This window comes from Bos indicus x Bos taurus, chromosome 2, assembly GCF_003369695.1.
Source record: "Bos indicus x Bos taurus breed Angus x Brahman F1 hybrid chromosome 2, Bos_hybrid_MaternalHap_v2.0, whole genome shotgun sequence".
In the NCBI taxonomy this organism is placed as follows: domain Eukaryota; kingdom Metazoa; phylum Chordata; class Mammalia; order Artiodactyla; family Bovidae; genus Bos; species Bos indicus x Bos taurus.
Window position 1 is genome coordinate 20,245,257 of NC_040077.1, and position 23,419 is coordinate 20,268,675.

Genomic DNA, 23,419 nt, shown 5'->3' on the forward strand with positions numbered 1-23,419 from the left:
TCCTAATCTGACTAGTGGTCTCATAAGAAAAGATTAGGACACAAAGAAGGAAGGCCATGTGAAGATATAGTGAGCAGATGGCCATCTCCAAGCCAAGGAGAGAGACCTCAGAAGAAATCAACCCTGTGACACCTTGACCTCGGACTTCTAGCCTCCAGAATTATGAGACAATAAATTTCTGTCTAAACCATCTACCCAGTGGACCCTTGTATGGCAGCCATTGCAGATTAATAGAGACTAAACCTTTTAGTCTATTTACTGTTAGGAAAATTATCCTAACGTCTAAGGAAAATCACACTTGCTCTAAAGAGTGGCCTTTTTATTTTGTATTTCAGGAAATGGTTAGCAAGTTTAAAAAAAAAAAAAAAAAACTACCCTGAATATATTAAGGGAAGGCAGAGTATTAGCCAAAGAAGGGGTATGCAGATTACTATTTCAGCCCCTTCGTTTTACAGATGAGGAAACTGCAACCCAAATAGGTGACCTGAGACTTGCAAAGTCACCCAAAGTCATTGCAAGCCAGCAATGAAACCCAGGAAGGATGTGAGCACAGGGCCCGGACCCCGGCCCACTGCTGTCTAACTCTCACCAGAACAACTAGGAAAGGTGTTAAGAGAAATCAGTGTCAGGAAGAATAGCCTGAATCAAGTGAGGTGTGGAGAGAGGGTGGGAGCATGGTTGTACGGTAGCTTTTGGTTCTTATTTTCCGTGATAATAAAAATTGTGCAAAACTTTAACAGACCAAAAAGCTCTAGATAATACATTTCGTAAGCAGTTCAGATGATTCCCTGTACTTCTGACAAGCTGCCATTATCTGATGTTACAGTCTCCCTCCTCTGGGAGCTGAAGAAGCCGCCATTTCCTCGCCCTGACACGGAGAACCTCAGGATGGGAGGCACCACTTTGTGTAACCAGGCATGCTTCCTGGCCTCTGAAGGTTTCATCCACTCCCCCAATTGTCCTCCACCTCACTTTTTTTTTGTCAGGACCTTTCAGCTCATATCTATCTTTTTCTAGAAGCTTTTCAACAGACAGAAAGCTCTATATAAATCATAAGGTAAGGACAGACAGAATTTCATTATCTTACCCTTATTTCTTTCTTATTTTTTTTTTCTCACCAATTCTTCAGTCTCTCACATAGCAAAGGAGTGGCAGGGTTCACACATAAAACTCAAAGCACTAAACTTCATCACTGAGAGTCCAGCTCCCTTTCCACCAAAGCACATCAGATCTATCCATTTCCCTGGTGACCTCTGATGCCACTAGGAGCCAAGGCAGGAGCGGAATCAGCTGATGGAGAGGGGTAGGGTCGCCACTCTGCAGAGGCAACAAATGGAGGCAAAGCCTTCAATTTAGGGGTGAGATTAAGTCCATCAAATAAAGCACAGAGGCAGGGGCCAGAGCTAAGCTGGACTGTGACGTCTCCAGCTATCAACTAAGCAGAATTGTCTCCTGTGAACCTTCTGACCAGGTTCAACTTTCTCGAAGCGAAGTCTATAGACCACCTGTGACAGAATCACCTAAAGGCCTGATAAAAACTCATATTTCTGGACTTTCCAGGTGGCTCAGTGGTAAAGCATCCTCTGCCAATGCATGAGACACAAGTTCAACCCCTGGCCTGGGAATATCCCACATGCCCCAGAGCAACAGCCCGTGCACACAACAATCGAGCCTGTGCCCTAGAGCCCAGGAGCCGCAGCTACTGAGCCCACGCACCCCAGAGCTCGTGCTCTACAGCAGGAGAAACCACTGTGGTGATGAGTCTGAACACCATGACGAAGAACAGCCCTGCTCTCTGCAACGAGAGAAAAGCCCAGTCAGCAGCGAAGACCCAGCACACCCAAAAATAATTAAGTTATTAAAAAAAAATACTCAAATTGAGTCCCACTCCAGACTTAGGATTTTAGCAGCTTGTCAAAAGCAAAGGTGACAGTCTTTGGGGACATTCAACCTTATACTTCTGTGCTTATTTTTAAAAAGCAATGGGATAGACATTCTAGAACATCAGGAATTGTAGCAAAATCCAAATTTTAAATATAGATGTGCTTTGTAAACTAAAAAATACAACAGAAATACTAGCAGAATGTGAATTTTAAAAAAACTTATAGCTATTAATATTTTCAGGGAAGCAAAAAAGTTCCACTCAGCAAAAACTATTTTTAGAAAGAGATTCATGGTTTTTTGATGTGACTTTAACATCCAACTCACTGATTATAACATCATGAGGTTGTCTCTTCTACTAAGTCCCTGTTGTTTTATCTGTTATCAGGCAAGCAAATTCCCCAAAGGAATAAAAGCATTAAATACAATGCTATACACACTATAGTAAAAACTTCCATCCATTTCCCAACAGCTGTTGCTTTTTAGAGAAACCAAATATTTTTGGAAAGGGCCACAAACATTCTGGATTCAAACCATTTATTGGCTTTGGAAACGTAACATGCAGTCATCTTGCCAGTTTTAATCTTGCAGTTCCATTAAACACACCACAACTGCATCATAAAACAGAAAAGGGAAGAATTTATAAACAAATAAAGCAGTTAATTGGGGCAATAAAGTAGCGGTTTTCTCCCGAGTGTGGAATTGGTTGTTTCAGCATACAGAACTGTTTTCCACGGGTCTGGAGAATACCGGAGGCAAACACAGATCAAAGATTTCAGGATTGCTCCTGGGTCCCTGACACTTACCTCCACTGCTATGCCCTCAGCACCCCCAGTTTCACCGGCTGTAAACATTTCCACGGAGAGGAGCAGCTCCAAGGCCAGTCCTCTTCTGATCTCTGTTCCATAGCTGGGGCTGTGAAGAGCAAAGAAGGGAACGCTGGGAGATCCACAACATCGGCTGCATCTGCACTCAGGTGCAGGGAGGGAGACGTAGCCTCGGGTGAGCTTCTCTTTCCTGAGCCACACGCACCTGAGGACTGGGCAGTGCCGTGACCTACCTGTGTTGTCTCTCGCATACACTGCTAAGAAAAGAGCAAGCTTTGGAGCCACGTGAATTGTGTCCCAACCCTTGGCTCTCACTTGCTTTACGACCAGGAGCAAAAGCAAGATCTTTAACCTGAGTTTCATCCATTTAGTCATTAATACATATTTGTTGAGCATCTACTACATAGCAGGTTCTGGTTTTTGAATTTTTAGCAGTTAAACAGTGATCCTAAATCCCAAAAAGCTGTTTTGAGAACAAAGGAGGGGAAATATATATACGTGTGTGTGTGTGTGTGTGTGTGTGTGCTTAGTCACTCAATCATGTCTGACTCTTTGCGATCCCATGGACTGTAGCCTGCCACGTTCCTCTTGCCCATGAGGATTCTCCAGGCAAGAATATTGGAGTGGGTTGCCATGCCCTCCTTCAGGGTATCTTCCCAACCCAGGGATTGAACTCAGGTCTCCCCACATTGCGGGCAGATTTTTTACCATCTGAGCCACCAGGGAAGCCTATACATACAGTGGTGGTTTAGTCCCTAAGTCATGTCCGACAATTGCAATCCCATGGACTCTAGCCTACCAGGCTCCTCTGCCCATGGGATTTCCCAGGCAAGAATACTGGACTGGGTTGTCATTTCCTTCTCCAGGAGATCTTCCCAACTCAGGGATCAAACCCGCATCTCCATTATTACAGGCAGTCTCCTGTATTGCAGGCAGATTCTTTACCAATTGAGCCACTGAGGAAGTTATCTCCAGTGTTATACATATACACTCTTGCATATAGTAAGTACTCACAAATATTCATTAAACTAGCAGGTAAGAATTGCAGTAAATATATTGTATGTAGAACTAAAATGATAATATCTTGCAGAGTGTTGCTTCTATTCAAGAAGAGACAAAGAAGACTTGGAGTACCCATCCCTACAACCCCCAGTAAATGAGTCCTGGCTTCACTCATGTGAATGATGGAATAGTCAGGTGGATTGCCTCCCAGGGGACCTCTGAGATAGTGGGATGGAGCAGAGCCAACTGGACCGTATTGGGAGTGCACTCATGACCTTTGCCTTGATAACACCCAGGACCTGCACTCTCTCCCACCCCTGCAAATGTTTACAGTCTATTTATATAATCAGATGTGTGTGCATGCATATGTGCATGTGTGTGCACACACAAACACACACACACACAATTCCTAGCAGGAAATTGAGCGTCTTTGTCAAGGTCTGGCTTTTGATATGCTTTGTTTAAACTCTTTAGAGATAAACTGTCATTTACCTTTGTTTAATAGCCCTCATAATACATAGACTAGAGCGTACCCAAAAGATGCTCTGTGAATGACTTATAGTACTGTGCACAGTTATCATCCCGATTTTATAAAAAATGAGATTAGTATATGGGACCCATGTAAACTATCTCCCAAGGCCTGTCAACCTAAGAGAAGGAAATATCTCACAGTCAAAATCTGTGTGACGCCTACATAAATGCTTGATACTCCTTGAAATCTTCCTTAGACATAGCAACTACATGTGGGCCTCCACTTTGGAAAATGTCAGCTAGGACACTAATGATTAAAGTTAGAACCCAATCTTAGCCCTAAAAAGGAGGCCAAGAAAGTAGGATGGCGGGGAGGAAAAGAATTTTAATCTCTTCTCCATGTTAGTATCTTAAATACTTATCATTACTTAAAGGTTTCCAGGCTGTGCAGGCAATATGTTGGGTTAACTGGCTTCCAAATGTACTGGGTTTGCTCAAATCTAAATGAACCTTTTATTTTTGGAATCGTATGTGGCTGGAGAGATTGAACCCATGTGTGTCATTCATTTGCACGTTGGCAAGAAAAACATCTTTCAGTTACACTCTGGAAAAGATCCGTAAACTTTCAGCAAGCACACCGTCTCTTTCACCTTAAGACCCACTGAGAAACTTTATGGGGGATAATGCCTTCTCGTCTCTAAGCCTCGCCAGCCCTTGTCTCCCCTTACATGTAAACAAAGCTCCAGTGAACCCGGAGTCATTTGGAAGGCAGTTGGAGTGCTGTCCTTTCATCAGCTCACCTGGTGCTCTAATAAAATATCCACATCTGGTAGGTAATAAAATCCAGAGTATAATGAAGACGCCTGGCTGCTGAAGGGTTCCAGCCACTAGACAAAGCCATCGCGACATTATTGCAACCATAGGCGATGCCAGGATCTTAATGGGGCAAGGCTGAGAGCCCTCTTTCTGTATATTTTTCCTGCGCTGGGCTCACTGGCTACACTGCTCCCGTGCCACAGCGGATTCCCTCCACAGCACCATCAAACCGGCTCACAACCCAAACAAGGAAAAATGTTTCTTAACATGACAGAATCAAACACAATAACATTCATCTCATACTTCCATTTCCCAAGGGTGGTGGCACCAAGGGCGGATCTCCTTTTTTCCCCACCTCTTCTTAGTCTCTCAAATAAGAATAAATGTTAGATCTCTTTGCAGGAAGAGACAGGCTATGCCAACCGCAGAGGACATGTTCTGACTGTCAGCAGTGATGGATGAGATTCTGTACATTTAATAAATATAAATGTCATAATCCAACCATCAAATTTAATAAACAAAAATACCACAAACCATCTTTCCTCTCTGCTCCATGTGCTCCTTTAAAGCTGATAACATTAGAACACATTTCGCCCAAGCTGTAACCTCACCATCTGCCTGGCTCCACTTCTGAAGACTTGGAATGGGCTAGAAAGAAAAGCAAATGACTTCACACTGAGGAAAAAGTGGGGCGGGGGGTAGTGAATGGTTTTTTTCACTCTTTTTACTTCTGACCCATTTAACTGTAGAACCAGATGTAACTATCTGAGCCTAAGTTGAACCCTCAAGAATTATTAGGGAGGCAGGTCACAGGGAACGTTTTTTTGTACAAGCTACACAAACTAAAAAGTCTGCTTCACCAGAAGGCTGAGTTCTGCCTTTCAGGGCTTTAGTTTTAGAAATGTGTAAGGTGAGATGCAGAAACTAACTGATTAAGGATACATTTCTTTTGATTGCAAATTAATAATCATCACCACCACAATAAACACATACAAAAAAAATAGTTTTGTTCTCAGAGGATACAAAAGGCCAGAGTCGAAGCTACGACTGGAAGGGGTTCTTTATGTTCAGCTTAGGGAAACTCAGAGGCTAAGGGAATGATACAAAGTATAAGCAAGCACAAAGAACCTTAGAGGATGTCTAATACAAAGACAGCAATAGATATGCTAGATCTATTTTTTTAATTCCTTTTTTATGAGCTTGATATGTCCCAGATGGGCTTCCCTGGTAACTCAGCTGGTAAAGTTCGATTTCTAGGTTAGGAAGTTCCCCTGGAGAAAGCAGACTACCCATTCCAGTATTCTGGGCTTCCATGGGCTCAGACAGTAAAGAATCCACCTGCAAAGCGGGAGACCTGGGTTCGATCCCCAGGTTGGGAAGATGCCCTGGAGGAGTGCATGGCAACCCACTCCTACGTATTCTTGCCTGGAGAATCCCCTTGGACAGAGGAGCCTGGTGGGCTACAGCCCATGGGGTATTAAAGAGTTGGACATGACTGAGCAACTAAGCACAGCATGTCCCAGCTACTTTACACATAGTTTTACAATTTCATCTCATTGAGTCCTTTCAAGAACACACACCACTAAGCCTATTTAGCAGTTGAAGTGGACAGAGCCTCTAGAGCATGGTCAAGTCCATGGGGCTAAGCTGTGGGAAGGCTGGTCTAACTTACTTCAGAACTGCCACTCCTTCCCCTCTGGGACACCCCTGTTTTTCCTTGGGAGCTACTCCTCCCTCAGTCTCACACCACATAGTTTGACCCCACCTCCCAGTTCCAGGATTGACATTTGTGACATTTGGCCCTGAGCCCACGTTCATGATTACCACTCAATGGTGCTCAAGAAACAGATATTCTGGGGACACTGGTGGCTGAGGCCACTGTCAGCTACAAAAAGGACAATTATTCACACCTAAAAATCCCCAAGGTGTTCAGTTAAATCAAAAAGAGACAGTGGGTTTTCGGGGCATGTCTGTTGGATACTGGTATTCTTGTTTCCCATCAGAGGTATCTAGGCAGCACCCCATGCCAACTTCTGCCAGAGAGAAATCATTTGACCCCCTTCCAGCTGTGGTGATTCCCCACTCTGCGCTTACAGGCTCCTGAGTTCTTCCAGAGCATACTTCAAACCTCACACCATACCCTGCATGCTTCCTGATGAAGCTGGGGAAGCAGAGAGTCCATCCTGTCCCCTTTCTGGTTCTGTTTGTCCAGAAGTAAGCTAGAGTGTCCAGGTCTTGCGGCTTGTCTCAGCAACTAACCTGCACCCCAAGACAGAATGCACCCAGCATGGAGAAGGAGGGAATGGGGAGGGGCAGGCTCTGCACAGATGTCCATCCAGGCAGCCTCACTGGAAACTTGGAGTCTCCTGGGTTCCTTAATATATAAACTCGGAAGCCTGCAGCACTGGGCAGGAGGTGGGGTGAGAGGACAGAACCTGAGAGGGGAAGCCCTTTACTTAAGTTGAAGCTGCCCCACATTTCCCAGGCTCATGGGGCAGGGGAAAATGCACCACAAAAATCTCAACAATTCTGCTGTCAAACTACTGTAAAGACATCACATTGCAACTGAAAATTTTATGTGGAGCTGGGTAGGATTGCTGACTGCAAAGTATCTCTTTCCCTTCTTAGTTTTGATTATGTGTGTGTGCTAAGTTGCTTCCGTCATGTTTCCACTCTTCGCAATCCTGGGGACTGTAGTCTGCCAGGCTCCCCTGTCCATGGGATTCTCCAGGCAAGATTCCTGGAGTGGGTTGCCATGCCCTCCTTCAGGAGATCTTCCAGGCCCAGGGACTGAGCCCGCACCTCTTACGTCTCCTGCACTGGCATGGGGTACCACTAGTGCCATCTGGGAAGCCCAGTTTTGATTACACTGCAAGTTGTTTTGCTAGTACCACAGAAGTGCACTAACTTCAGTTGTAACGATGATCATTTTTCCTCTTGACGGAACTCTCAGGCAACGGGAAGAGCAATACTCAAAGCAAATATTGCTGCTTACCAGAGAGGATGACAGGGATGGGCAAAAGTTTACAAAGGACAATTCTTGCCCTGAAAACTAGGAATCAAATCGCAAAGGCCATGGTCATTGCTATACTGTGAAGACTTCTACAGTTTTCATGGCATGACTTCACACCATGTTTTACTGTTGCAAAGTTCTTCTCTACAGGGTCTTCATGATATTAATTAATTAATTAATTACAGGACAGGGATGAGGAGGGCATTGGAACCAAATTTTTCACTCCAAATGCCACATCCCACCAAAATACACACACACACACACACACACACACAAATGGTGGAAGCTGAGAGGTAGAAAAATTAAGGGAGAAAAAGATGGAATCCATGGTTCCCTCTGTCCATATCTGTTCTTTCTTACTTGCCAAAACTTTTAAAGGAAAGGAAGAGAAGCAAGGGATTCTGTGGGCCACTGAAGAAAGGCTGTCTCCCTTCTGGGCTATATTCTTATTATCACCTCAATCAACAGTAGAAGAATCTGCCATCCATTTTTAATTCAGAATACTAAACAACCTTCAAAAGCCCCTGTCATTTTAACCTTCCCCTTTGAGCTCTGGAATTCAGAGAAGTTAGGTGTGTTTCCCAAACACACACAGCAAGAGCTTAGAAATTAATCTTGGACATCTGATTTGTTTCGGTCACTCCGTGAGTGGACAATGGCTGACAAATAGCAAACTTATTTTGAAAGTGCTTGCTGGCTCTTTTTCCATCACTAGATATTACCTGGTAGTTTGCCTCATAAATATTGTATCATTATGTTTCCTAATATCTCTCAGAGTTCTTAACTTTTACGATAATAGGCAACTTGGAAATACTTTGATAGACGTTAGGCTGTAATGCACAAAATAAGTAACTTACAAATGGGTTGCAGCTATCTAGAGTGTGTCTGGGAAACAAATAACTGATACCGGATAACAGTGAAAATCAAAGCCTAAGTGCGATCTTTGTGAAGCAAAATCAAATGATATGAAATGAAACGAAGACTGCTTTCTGGTTCTTTGTCTCACCGTTTTGTCTCACCGTGAACTGCCACAGCAGCCGATTTCCTTTTAATTATAAACAAGTCCTTGAAACAATAAACCTAGGAAGTAACTATGAGAGGCAAGCACAACCATTCTCTAACACCTATTACACTTTAAACTATCTGCTGAGTGACTCTATTAGTATCAACTGAGTGTCTAATTCCCTAAACTTGAATCTCTTTAAATTCCAAAGGCAAAATGCCCCCATGAAGAATTGAGGCCATCCTTTAAGAGTAGAAACCCAGAAAGAATTATTTGAGGGGATAATCAAGTTCTGATTGAGAACATTTTTCTACAGATAAGACCAGATTAAAATAAATTTCAAGGGCATGCTTGATGAGGAAAAAAAATACAATTTTTAAAATTCAAACTTCAGCAAAATTGGGAATAGTAGGATGAAAGGATTTCGCCTGGGCAATAGTCAGAGGTTTTGTTGTTGTTCAGTCACTCAGTCGTGTCCGACACTTTGTGATCTCCAAGGACTGCAGCACGCCAGGCTTCCCCATCCTTTAGGTATTTTTAAAATTTTTATTTCATTTGCTTTAATTCTCTGCCTTGTTTCTACCAAGCTTTGAGGTGGCTTACAGAAATATAATAGGAAAGTACTTTTTAAAGTTGAAATGTCTGAATAAAAAATTCAGGTGAGAAAATACTAGTTCCAGGAGTGATATTAGCAGCGAGGAATGTAGCCCATATGCTAACATAGAGTTGCTCCTAAGCCTCATGGGAGGCAAAACAAAAAGCGATACAGAGTCACTTGTAAGATTCAGCATGTCAACAAAACCAAAACAAACCAAATGTTCAGGAGGATCACACTTCCTGGAACTGAGACCTGGAAGCACATTTCCAGTGACTTCCTGTCAAGAGGATGCAGGCTGACGCCCACAGGATCCCTGCAACAGATGCCACCAGGGATCCCTGAAGGCAGGTCCATCCTCCTTTGTCTGCTGTGGTATCCAGCCAAGGTCCAGTGGAGCCAGCATGATTCTAAAGCAGGTGGGGTACTGGTTATTTCAGAATCACATAATATAGTCAGCTCCAACCCAGCTATGCTCTTGGAATATCCCGATGCCCAGACCATATCCTAGACCAATTAAATCAGAATTTCCAGGGACAGGTCCCAGGAGTCAGCGTTTCAGAAAAAACAAAACAGTTTTCCAAGTGTGATTCCAATGTGACTCAGCCAAGGTGAAAGGCCTTTGTGACTGATGCTTGCCCTTCTTTCTCCCCCAGGTGCCTCTGCATTCCACGTCCCCAGTGTGAAGCCCAGGGGAACATATAAGGCTCTCTGCAGCTTGGAGATTTCATTTCTTTCCCAGTGGTTTTGATCTTAACCGTCTTCCCTGGAGGACCCTCCTGACTATCTGTGCCTTGGCTGTGACCCTGCCCCTGCTGTCAGTCTTGATGTGTTACCTTTTAATTTGAAGGTGACACCAACTGTAAAATCTTCGGGTAGGCATTTGTCTCTTTAGTCACAGTCACACACAGAGACAGAAACCATGATTTTTCTTTCTAAATAACGTAGAGCACGTCATGCACTTTGACAGGTGCTACAGAATAGCTCACTCAGTACCCACTCCATCCCTCCTCCCATCTCCCCAGCCTTCTACTAGGAAGGTTGGAAAACTGACATGCCTTCCCAGCTTCCCACATCATCAAGGTGGCCATATGGCATGATTCTGGTCTCAGATACAGGCAAAGTCCTTGGGGGAAACATCTATTCCTACAGAGAAAGATGAAGCTTCATGGAGAGAAGGTTTTTGTGCATCTCCTTTCCTCCTGCCTGGGAGCAGCCAACTTTAAATCATCTGGATGAAAGGAGCGCACTAAGCCTGACAAGGGAGAACATGGGTGATGACAAGGAGGCCACTAGCCCTAAATTGCCTATCCTGGGAGTTCTTATCACATGAGGAAAACAAGCCTCTGTTTGGTACTAAGCCACTGTACACAAGTTTATGTTCCACACAATCACAAGGAATCCCAGCCAACACACGTGTGGGACAACTGGACAAGGTGGACTAGAACAGCATTTTCCAAACAGCAAATCACAGCCATTTATGACTGCATATTGAATCAACCTTAGATATGTAGAGGGCTTCCCAGCTGGCACCAGCAGTAAAGAATTTGCTTGCCAATGCAGGAGACACAAGAGACACGGGTTCAATCCCTGGGTTATAAAGATCCTCTGGAGTAGGAAATGGCAACCCACCTCAGTATTCTTGCCTGGAAAATTCCATGGACAGAGGAACCTGGAGGGCTACAGTCCTTGGGGTTGCAAAGAGTTGGACACAGCTGAGGACAAATAGATATGTAGATGAAGGCTGGATAGACTTGACAGATAGAAGAAAGATAGATAGATGATAGATGATTTATTTCAGTAAAAATGAAGGGTTTCATTAATCTACTCAAGTTCTCCTCATAGACTGTAAGTTATTATGGTTGTGCCTTTTTCTGTGCTATAAGAATTCAGAAAGAATATGGAGGCTTCTGTATTCCTGGGGAGGAAAAACTGAGACTTTTTTTATTCCAAAGATCATAGAGAAGCCGAGTTAAGTGGTCCAGTATGGGGAGGGGCCCAAGGGGTAGAGAAAGGGGACACAACCAAATCCAGAGAACAAGGATTTCCCCTCCAAAAAGGATGCGAAACAGAGGGTCTAGTTAGTCCCCCAAGAGGTGAAGACCATGTCCCACTCCCACCGGGGAGCCAGGCAGCAGATGGATGGTAAAGATCATGACCTTGAGAACTGTCAGGATGCCCTATGGCTGGCCTGAAGTGAGTGAGAGAAAGCTTGGAGGACAGCTCTATGGGCTGCCCTGACCAGCACTGCCTGGCAACGCTGGGCAGCATCTCACTTAGCAGAAGGTTTATTGTAAAAATTAAGGCCACCATAAGCTAGCACCATGGTGTCTCAAGTTTTCCCTACACTGCTAAAATTCATGGATTCTTGTTAATTCATCAGAGCTGAAGGGAATCCCCAAAATAACTGGCAGTGAACTTGCTTTAATAAGAGGGAACTCAGAGTTGACATGACTGGAGAAAACACAAAATTGTGAGTGTTAATGGTTCTCGATTCTGAGCACTGGAGAATTTACTCCTATTGCCCAGGCCCCAATAGTTCAGAGTGGTGTTCATTCTGCAGGGTAATATTTGGGAGAAATTCAGTTGCTAAGGACTGTGTGTATCCAAATATCATCATGCCTGGAGAAAAGTCTCATATTTATTTTTTTATCAAACTAGAGGAAAGGGGTGAGGAAGCCCATTGCCTCTCTGGTGAGACTGTAGAATCATACAATGGGGATTGAAAGGGACTTTGAAGATCACCTGGTCCTACTACTCATGTGATGCTGAAACCCCCTCTCCAATATCCCCATCATTATACCTCTTAGAACTCTGACTTGAACGTGACTTCCGGCCACAAGGCACTGGGCCCAGTGGGACAAACAGGAAGTGAGGGCATAGACTTTGCCCTCAAGACACTCAGAACAGAGAAGTGAGACACGAGTGCATCAAGGTCTGTAACAACACTCAGCTTGGGTGTTAAGGGTGATAAGACTGGGTGAAGTCTTGAGTAGGGGGGATTTCCTCAAGGACAAGAGCCTGCAGTGAAGGTCTCCAGGGGGCGGAAGTTGATGAGAAACTCATTAAGAACATTTAGGGAAAACCTTGGTAGGATGGGGACGGACCTCACCAGCTTCACAACTGTGCTGTTGGCTGGATTGGCAGGCGAGGGTCAGAGAAAGGTCTAGCTCAGGTGGCAACAGGAAAAAGAAAGGGGGTAAAAAATATATAAGCCAGGCAATGCTAATATTCATAATTCAAATCCTACTTCCTCCTCTGTTCTGTTATATTAATTTTCCTGAGGAAGATTATTGCATTTCATCTAGAGTTTTGAAACCATTAAGAACGCACTCAAGTCCTTCCAGCACCTTTGTCCAGCAATAAACATTACTGAACCCAGCAGCAGTCAGCTCTTCCAGCAGTATATGAGGGACTACAGGGGGAATTTGAAAATTTTATGGTCTGAAAAGTGGGCCTTAGCACTTTAGCTTTTATTCTCTCAGAGAGCTTATAAATCCCTCTTCATTTAGCAGTCTTCAAGAAAGTGACAGCTTTTGTTAGTCAGGCTAAAGAGAGATTAGAAATAAAAATTTTAGCCATTAATCCTCACTGATTAAAGTGAAACCAGAAATCAAATTGTTACCAACTGTGTGCTAATTTCAGCTTAATTCTTTGGCAAGAAGTGTTGGAAATTTTCAACTGGCTGCACTAATTCACAATGCCTTACTACTGATGGCAGAAAGTCAAGGTCTCCTTCCCTCCTGGGTCCAGGGTGTGAACAATGACTATTTCAAAATCAGTCCAATAAAATACAAACATTAAATCCTCAGCTATGCTGTTTCTCAGCCATCACTTTCCACACTACTTTCTCCTCCTATTACCCCCAACACCCACTGCCCTGACTCCACCAGCAGCAATGAAAAACCATCTCCCCAGAGACCAGGGCATCACAGCTGAATGGCTAGCCTTTCCGCATCAAACAGATCGTCTGCAGCATCAAAGCAGGTGTCACCCCACACAAGCCGTTTCTATTACATACAGTGCTGGGAGGGAAGGAAAGTCTTCATGCCAATAAGCCACATCAATTCATCAATCAAAATGAATTCGTGTACTAATTAAACTAGCAAAAATTTTAAAAGGCATTGTGTTACAGACGGGCGAGAGGGGTGGGGAGGGAGATGGAGAGTTACAATTCCAGGGAAGGGAAAACCTGACAGGCACGGCACCAAATAGCAAAGGCAGTAAATACATGACTGGAATTAACAGTGAGCCTTTCGTTAGGCTTAAAATTAAAAGTAAATAAACAAACAAATAAATAGATGGTACTCATACTTCAAGGGAAAAAAGGCAAATATGTTTCTGGTTGGGCCAAACAGAGATATTAACAAGAGCGTTCTCTGGATTGTGTACTATCATTGGGGAAATCTGTCAGCAAAGTCGAACTCTGCCTCCCTTTCTTCATACCTATTTCTACCTTCTTATAAGCATTTCTCCTACTCCTTTTGATGACTTTCCAGGGATACCATGTACAGTTGTATGGTTAGCGCACTGTGCAAAAGCCTTGCGCTGAGGGAAGAATGGTAGTAGCCCACCCTCTGATGCCAAGTCACGCAACTTGGAATAGGGTTGCTGTCATCAGGAAGCAGTGCCTTTTTCTTCATACCCTCTGCTTGTGTACCCACAGGACTGTGAACCCACAGGGGCCAGCAAAAGTCCTCATCTTTGCTTTTATTTACTTTCTTGTCTTCTGTTTCTTTGTTTCCTCCCTCTGAGCCTTGAACTGAATGCTTCTTCACCTGTTTCAGTATATCATCAGATTGTGAAGCAAAAAGAAAAAAAAAAACCTCAATTATCCATCCAAGTGTTTCATCTATATGACACCAAGCATCCACATATAGGGGAAACATCTTAACGCTTACCATTGTGTAGACAAAACATCTGGTCGATCAAATTGGTTCATGTTTCTTTCAGATGTTTGAGTACCATAAATACACTCTCATGCCCACTCACAGGCTGAATTCTCCTTTGTAGAGTACAAATAAGTTGTTTTTCTAGGTTCAAAGAGTCTTATTCAGTATAGCAAGTATCTGAGGGATAATAAACAGACAAGGGGGCTTTTTCACCTTAACACTAAATAAACTGCATTTAATCCATATGCTAAATATTATGGGGTGAGAACTTATCTTTAGTCCACTTGTTCTAAACGCTTCATTTGACAAGATTCTTTCACTGTTTCTTATATATGTATCGTATTGCGAACAAAAAGACATTTACCTCAATATTCCAATTTTTATAAAGTCTTCCAAGTACATCTTTTTTCTTCTAAAACCTGCTCCTGAAAACCAAACTTCCAGCTGAATGACCCTTCTAAAGTTAATAACATGGCAAACAACGGGCCCAAACTCAGCTACCTTTGTTTAAAATGATGGAGGAAAGTGATTACGTTGAGCATGTCGTTTGAATCTAGCCTCATCACCAGAGCCCTTTACGGCAACTCCATGAGGTGAATGACGAACGTCATTCTTCCCACTCCCCAAAAAGAGAAGTGGAGGCTGATCAAGTTAAATGCTAGGTCCACGGTCAGACTGTGAGTCAACAGCATAACAAAGAACTTTCCAGAGCTTTTCAGAACTGGCCCTAGGACAACACATTTGGTGCACAAGGGGTGAAAACTAAAACTCCTTTTCTTTTCCCCAAGACAGACCGTGAAACTGTAAAGATGAGCTGGCATTTTGTTTTATTTTGTGTAATAAACCGTTCTTTTCACAGCAGTTGGCCCTGGGGGAGTTTCAAATAGCACTGCTTAGCTGCAGCTGTGGGTGTGGCCCCACTCCATCCAAAGGCAACTTGGAGAGCCCAGCTGTGTCAGGCAGAATGGGTCTTAAACTTTACATCTGGACTGCACACTTCCAAGTTCACCACCACCACCCCCAACAAGTTGAGTCATTTTCACAAGCCAGAAGCCTTCAGATGGAGGTTCTATTCTTCCTCTGCTTGTGGTTACTTGGGGAGACATCAGATGTCTCCAGAGACTGACACCCGCATCTGGTTCTGGTCAATTTCTGAATGGTCCCTGAACCCATCCCTTTCCAATCAGGAGGAGACTCTACATTTGAGTCGATAAAAGTGGTCAGTATTTTCATGGGGGCTATTGGGTGGTAGGTTTTTTGTGGTTGTTGTTTTGGGGTTTGGGTTTTGTTTATGTTTTTTTTTTTTTTTTTCATTTATGATCTCTTTTGTGTGTGGCTATCACAGATGGCTCTGATAACTGGGTGCGTGCTGAGTCGCTTCACTAGGGTCTGACTCTTTGCGACCCTATCAACTGTAGCCCGCAAGGCTCCTCTGTCCATGGGATTCTCCAGACAAAAATACTGGAGTGGGTTGCCATGCCTTCCGCCAGGGGATCTTCCCGAACCAGGGATTGAACCAGCATCGTTTACCTCTCCTGATAACAGGAACCCATCCCAAATCCAGTAGGTTCATACGCGTTCCCAGAAAATTTTTCCTCAAGAGTTTTGCTTTGAGCCCTTGCTTCCAGCTGGAGCAAATAACTGACAAATTCAGCCTCCATCCTTAGTGTCCAAACCCAAGTGTGTCCAAACGGAAGTGTGAACTCTGAACCCCTTCTCACCCTGTTAAGACAAAGGAACAATCACTTGCTTCTTTGCTTCATGGAGGAAAAGACTTGGGCTTGTGAATGGCTTCTTTTCCGACTGGATTACACAAACGTCAAAATGGGCATAGTCTGAGAAGGCCCGAGGGAGAAAGCACAACCCCAGCCGCGTCAGGACGCCTCCGCCTCTGCCTCCGGACCCGCACTCTCGCGCAGCCGCGGGGAGGTCCTGGAAGCCGGGCTCGTCCCGGGCTGTTCTCCACGGACCCGCCGCCAGGGGGCGCGCCTCGCGTCTTGAGAGCGGCCTTTGTGTGGGTGCGCCTGGATTCTGGCCCCGCCAGGCGGGGCCGCGGGGGCCGCTGCGGGAAGGGGCAGACGAGTCATCTATTCCTTTGCAGTGAGAGTAGCCGGCCTCCCGGTGTTCGGGTGTCTTTTCAGCGGGTGCCTGGGGCCGCACGCCCTCGCTTTCCACACATCATCTTCGATGATCTGAGCGTACAGCCAGCGCAGGGCCCGCAACGCGCCCGCGTCCCGCCAGACCCACTGTACGCCGTGAGGCCCCGACAGACACCCCGCTGGCGGGAGCAGCCCAAACAAAGCCTGGGTGGAGGTCAACTTACAGGCGGCCGGGGAGGGGGAAACGGGGAGTCGTGAAAGAGGACAGAGCTGGGGGGGCAAGGGGCACAGAGACAGAGACTCGACCCAACAAGTTCCTGAGTGCAAAGCCTAATGCTGTCCACTGAAGGAGAGGCATGTGTCCTTGGGGGGAGCCCTGCCATTGGCTGCTTGTTGGGGAGACAGGAGTGTGAACAGATCTTCCAATAGAAGACAGAATGGTTTAGAGGTATAACGAATGGGACAAGAGATGCCCCCGTCTTCTCTGGGATCCTCCTTCCTAGATAAAGAGGCCAAAGCGGCCCTCCAGAGTCACAGCGGCTTCTAAGGAGTGTCAGGCTATCTCAGAAGAGGTTCCACGATGGTCAGGGAAGAGTGATAAAAACACAAGCTCTTTTCCAGGTGGCAACTCAGAACCGTGTCCTGGGACTGTGGCCACCTTCTTCTCGTCACTCTCCCTTCTGCTCCATTTCAGCCAGTCTGCCTGCCTGGTGTCCCTGTAGACTTGTGACGCATTCTCTGATACCACCAAGAATGGTCACTGGGAGGATCTTTAGACGTGCTTCCTTAGTCTGGAAGAGGGGCAGGAGGAGCAATGGAAGTGTAGCCATGATGGTTTAAATACTGGCTTTGAGTCGTAAACTCCACTCTGGGTACAGGAGAAAACAGAACAGGTGCTTGGGCAGCTCCTTTCATTTTGAAAGGTCAGCCCTTTAATTCCTAAAATAAATCATTTTTAAAAATATGAGCATGGGTGAGTCAAGTGGTCTTTTCTTCCTCAGTAAAATTGAGGGGTTGGATCAAGTTGTCTTCCAGGTCCAAAATTAGAAGAAAAGTTATGTCTATTTAGGCATTTGTGGAGGAACTTTCCTTATTTAAATGTACAGTGCAGTCCTGGAATGAACATGAGAGACGAAGTTTCAGAATGAAGTAGTACAGCATTTTCTCCAGCAAAACCTCCATTTCCAAATTTTGCACTTCTAGTGGTGATAATTTACTGTCACATGAGGTCATATCTAAAATAATTAATGCTCCTTTATGAGAAGACAGTGTCACCTCTGGGACCCAATGAGGGATTCGGCCAGGAAGACCTATGGGCAGGAAGATTTGCTGTTCAGCAGGAAACCATTTTCTTCCTCTTAGGAAAGGATCATCCTTGGGTGTTCAATACCCTGGCAGGATGTAGCTGATTTCTCAGAGCATCTAAGTCTTTCTGTCACATTTTTGTCCTCTTCTCATTAAGTTTGAGGGACAACAGAGAGATGCTTATCCAACTTTGTGGCAGGAACATTTCTCAGTATGCACATCAAATCTTCCCAGTTGTGAGAATGTCCATGGTTAAAACTGTTTCACCTAACATTTTCCTAAGCTGAGAAGGTTCCAACAGTGAAATTTAAAGTCTGTGGCTAATGAGGAACACAGGTTTTTTAAAACTACACATTTGGAGGCAGCCCTTTCACCTCTCTGCTGGAACTATGACAATGTGGGCCTGATAAAATACTACTTGGTTTCAAACTATCCAATAGCATTATAAAAATGTTTGGACTAGATTTAGTTCTCCTAAAAGGTGGCAGATTGATAGAGCATGGATAAAGCAAGTCAGCTTCCAGGAATGATTGCTTCGTGAGAAACGGGGCCCTTCTTTCTCCAGAGAGACGTGGACATTCCCAGACAACGTCTTAACTTGCAGAGTTCTCAGAGCATGGAGCCCAGCTTCCTTCCCTGCTGAGGCCTCTGACAAGAGTGGGAATTTCTGTAGGAATTTGTAGTGGATTGATACCTTCCTGAAACTAGGGTCACCAGGTTATTGCAGTCTGATCAGCCAGAAGCCCACAGGGCTCTCAGCATGGCTGAACCTTCCCAAAGAAGCCTGTGAAATGTATTCTCTGAGTATTCTGATCCTCTAGGTTGGCCACCTCCCTACTGCAAGTTCCCTCCTCTGCCCTCATGTTCTCACAGGAACCACAGCTCCACCCTGCTGGCCTGGGCCTCCTGGCCCCACTCTTTAGCTCTTTCCCCTTCCTCCATCTCTTTTCCTCACTGCCCTTCTAGGTATATTTGCATCTCATTTGTGTGATTGCTACACCTAAGGCCAATTGGCATTGTAAAGCAGGAATGTCGATCATCATTCCAGAGAAGCAGTTGATAAAGCTGGGCCAAGTATTTTGATTATAAATGTTTATTAGCTTGAAATCACTTAAGTATTACTCCTCAAAATGCCAGAATTCATTTTAACACAAGACTTTTATGGACCACAAAAAGAATAAAGGTGTATTGAGACAAATAAACTTGCCTTCTGGAATAACCAATATAGAGGATGCTAAATAGATAACTCACACAAACATGTGTGTGTTCATAAATGCATATAAAGCTCCAAGTAATCCTTCGGCTCTTAAGCACCTCCATATCTGTTTGGAATCTTTAGCACGGACAGGCCAAAGGAAATGTGTCTGTCTTGTTCACCTTCTGCCATCATTAGAGGACGGTTCCCTTCTGAGTTTTATCGCTGACCTGCTAATTACTTAACATTCTGTCTGTGTCCAAATGCTCAAAACTCATACTTTACAGGGCAGTCACTCTATCTTCTCTCCCTGTCCCCCTCCGTCTGTTCCTGCCTCCCTCCTGGAAGAACAGGAGGAATTTTACCAACTCTTTCAGCTTTTTACCAGATAGAATAATTTATGGGCTAAGCCTTGTGCCGCTCCTCAGAAGTCAGTCCCCATGGTTGGTGCCTGGGTTGACTATTAAATGTTTCTTCTCTTCTTTGCCCCATGGTCACAGCTGTGGTTTTAATTGTCCAGTAGCTGTCTGGCTGGGGTTTTGTTGCTTCATCACATCATCCCAGTGTCTGAAAAACTCTACGAGCATCTTCCCAGAGGAGGCCCAAATTCGGGAGCTAAGTTGTCAGCCCTACACCATGACCACCCCTTCAAAATGGCCTCAGTCACTTTTCTTTCCACAAGGAAGCAAAACCACCTGTCCCTGCCATCCTTTAGCTGCCAAAGAGGATCCCACTTTTGTATAAACATCAAATCACCCACATCTGTTGATTGCCAGCATTCTGAGCAAAACACTCTGCTAGGCACTAGCAAAGTAACCAGGTACATGATCAGGGGAGGTTGCTAAGAACACTGCAGAATTTCTGAAAATAGCCAGCGGGAGCTCCAGGAAAGGGAGAGAACTCCCAGAGGCCAGGCTGCAGCAAGTCCTGGAAAGCGGTGCCTGACACCGGAGGTCCAGATGGCCAAGCGGCCTCAGCAGAGCAGCATATTTTTACCGAGTTCATTTAAACCATTATGTCGTGTACATTCTCTTTTTTCAAAATGATACATCACCGCTGACAGTTGGCATGTACTGTTTTCATAGCTTAGCCTTTATAAATATTACGAGCACATATCATAGCAGTATTGTTATAACGAGTTACAATGATGTGCTATTTGAGAGAGTGCCAATGACTGGTTTATATCCTTGGTGACGTTGCGGCATCAGAATAAATGTGGTATAAATCTCTCCCAAGGTTCTGCAGTTCCTTTAAGCCAAGAATACTACATGTGGGTTGCTGGGTTCCCCATGTTGTTCCCCCCGCACCGCCAACCTTTGAAACCCCTGCTTCCTCAAGGCTTTGATATATAGTCCCCAGTTTTGAGGATTTTAATATGGCCAGTGATCTAACTGCACTCCTTTAATAGAGGGCAGCCTTCTTATAATCTGGAAATAATTTTCATCTAAATATCACCAACAGCCAAACATAATAAAATATGTATAAGTCAGGTAACATTACACAGAGGCCCCGGCGGCTCCAGCAGCGCGACCACAGCCACTGCACAGCAGTGGGTCTCAGGAGAGGGAGGCACGGGGAGCATCTCTGTCTGCTTTCACCGGAACGCTGTCATTGTTGGGGGGCTGTGGGCGAAAGCAGTCACCCTCTACTAAGACATCTCTGTTAACTGCAGAAGAAGGTCAGAGGGTTTTCTGTGTGAATATCATGCGCCAAAAGGCAAGGCTGAGGCAGTGAAATAACCAGCAAACTGGACACAGAGAGCTGAGAGAGTTCACCTCTTCTGGCCATGAACTTACTTTCTTGGTTTGGATGGGTGGTGGGTCCTGGCTTCCCTGGGCTACATGAGGTACCAGGATAATAGCTGACAAATACAGACCTTTAATGCTGGCGCTAAGTCCACACTCACTTTTCTGGGGAAATTCCAGATGGAAATAACCCTGCAGTGTTCCTTTCATCAGCTCCTCTAGTCAGTTCCTCTAGGATGGCACCATTGCTGGCCCCTGAGTCCCTAAACTGTGCCCACAAAAAGCTGTCCCAGATGCTCTGCTTCCTCCAAGGTAAGGTGCCTCAGAATGATTCGGTGGAAATTGTAGGTGTACTGAAAACTAAACAGCTGAATTCTGGGTCATTAAATCTTCATTTAACCCTGCTAACAGTATACATGAGCCAAGACCTGCCTTTAGATGCTCCTGCTCAACAGAAATTGGCTGTGGAAACAGCACTGATCCATAGTCAGCTGAACCAAGCTTGAGGTGGTAATTCTTTTGCCAAACACTAATCTATCGTATGTCATCAACGAAACCACACTTCGGTCAGTTAGAACAAACTCAAGAGAGCACGTTGGGAGATGCCCAGCAGGGCCAGGGTGAGACTCTCAGGAAGGTCCGTCCTTCGTGCAGGCTCTAAATCGGCTCCAGTCCTGACTGGCTGGAGTTACTTCATTACCTTTTCCTGTGAATTATTAATACCAGAAGCACTGAGCCTTGAGGCAAGCGTTGGAGAAAACTCCACGCAGGGAGGAAATGAACCCCACCTATTGTGAAGTGTTCTCCTTTTCTCTCACTGGAATTTCCTCTCGTTTCCCCCCAGCGTCTCACGTGTTTGCACATATGAAATAGCTGGCGTTTGGGTCATTAGTGGCCCTAATGCTGTTGCTCCAGTTTGTTTGTTCTTTTATAAATATATTTTTGTAAGAAAAAAACTAGTTCCTGTAACTTTTTCACAGCGCATGTCCCAAGTCCCAAGTGACCTGTGAGGACGTGAGTTCTGAGTACATTCTCTGCCCACTTTTTCCTTTGGTGTGAGAATAAACCGGCAGGTGAAAAATTACTTCCGTCAGCAAACACTTCCTGTTGCCACAATGATCTGTAATCTCAGAAGACAGATGCCTAGATTTGGAGTGTCAGGGTCTCACTCTCACCTCACAGCACAGATGTGCCCTCCTAGGTTCCACCTCCGAGTTTCCTTCCCAAGCCCTGGTGTCCCGTTTGCACGCCCTCGCCTTCTCCTCCTCCTCTCTCTAACCCCTCTGGGAGCACGCTTCGTCTCAGGACCGCTACCTTGCCCTCTTGTGCTCACACCTGCTCTCTAGCCATGGACACGTTTCCTAAACTGTCCAGATGTCATGAAAGGCATCTTGTTCAAAATTAATGTTATCATATGCCACATCCTTCAAAGACCTATCTTACCACCAGACTTCCAAGAGATACTAAATAAATCTTTGTTGAGTGATTGAAATCAGAAAAATTAAGTCAAAAGAAAATCTTTGCCATGCATATGCAGTTTTTAACACCCAATCCATAGACTAAAGAATACTTGGAAAATTAGAAATTGGAAAAGAACTGTGGACACTTTTTGGACCATAATTTCTGAAGTGTATATATCAGGGGGAAACTTAAATGATTAAGTGACTGACTCTTGGTGCAAAGTGGTCATCTAAGCCTGAGAAAGATGGGTTGGACTGACTGGGAGGGAGAAGGCAACATGAGGCTTCTGGAACCTCAACCACGTCTCAGAAAATAACCTCTTGAGGAATTAGGTATACATGAAATCAGAAACATGTGGAATATATTTCCCTTTATACATGAGGCTAGAAATTAAGGGAAGTCTTCAGCTAAAGTTATTTAGGGTTTGGCTTTACCCACAACATCTGAAAAATAGTTCAAGATGTTAGATGAACCCAAAGTGCAACCACATTCACCTTCTCCTACTGAAAATAGAGTGTGTGTAGCAGCTGTGGGGAGACATGTTTAATGTCAAGTTAATAAAAGGAGAGAAAGGTATGTTGGAGCTAACAGGAGAAGGGAGTGTCCAAATACACACAGAAAGAAATTTAAAAGCTAGAGGGCTTTGGTAGGGAAAAGAGAATCTGAAGTCTCGGTCCCGGTTCCTGAGACTCACAGGTCCCTGGGGGATGTGGTTCACTCAGCAAACAAAACTTCTTACAAGACTCTTTCTTGGGTGACCAGACTGTCCCTCAAAATTCAAAGCTACTACACCTTGATTAAAACACCTTGGTGTCTTATAGGTGCCTTGGTAGTTGAACTCCTGAGATCCAGACAATCTTTAATACAGCTCCACTGTGAGGAGGGCCTGAGGATCACCTCTCTAGGACTGTCTGAAGGAATAGGACAGGCTCATTCTGCTGGGCAGCTGTTGTCCCTGCTCGGACCCAGTGAATGGTAGAACCGTCCCTCCACTGGCCACAGAAGGATCAGTTTATTTCAGAACCCACATATTGTACCTCTACCATCCTTTCTGTTGTGCCTACTCTGGATTGATGGGAACCAGGGCCCCGAACTCCCCTTTTGACCAAAAATC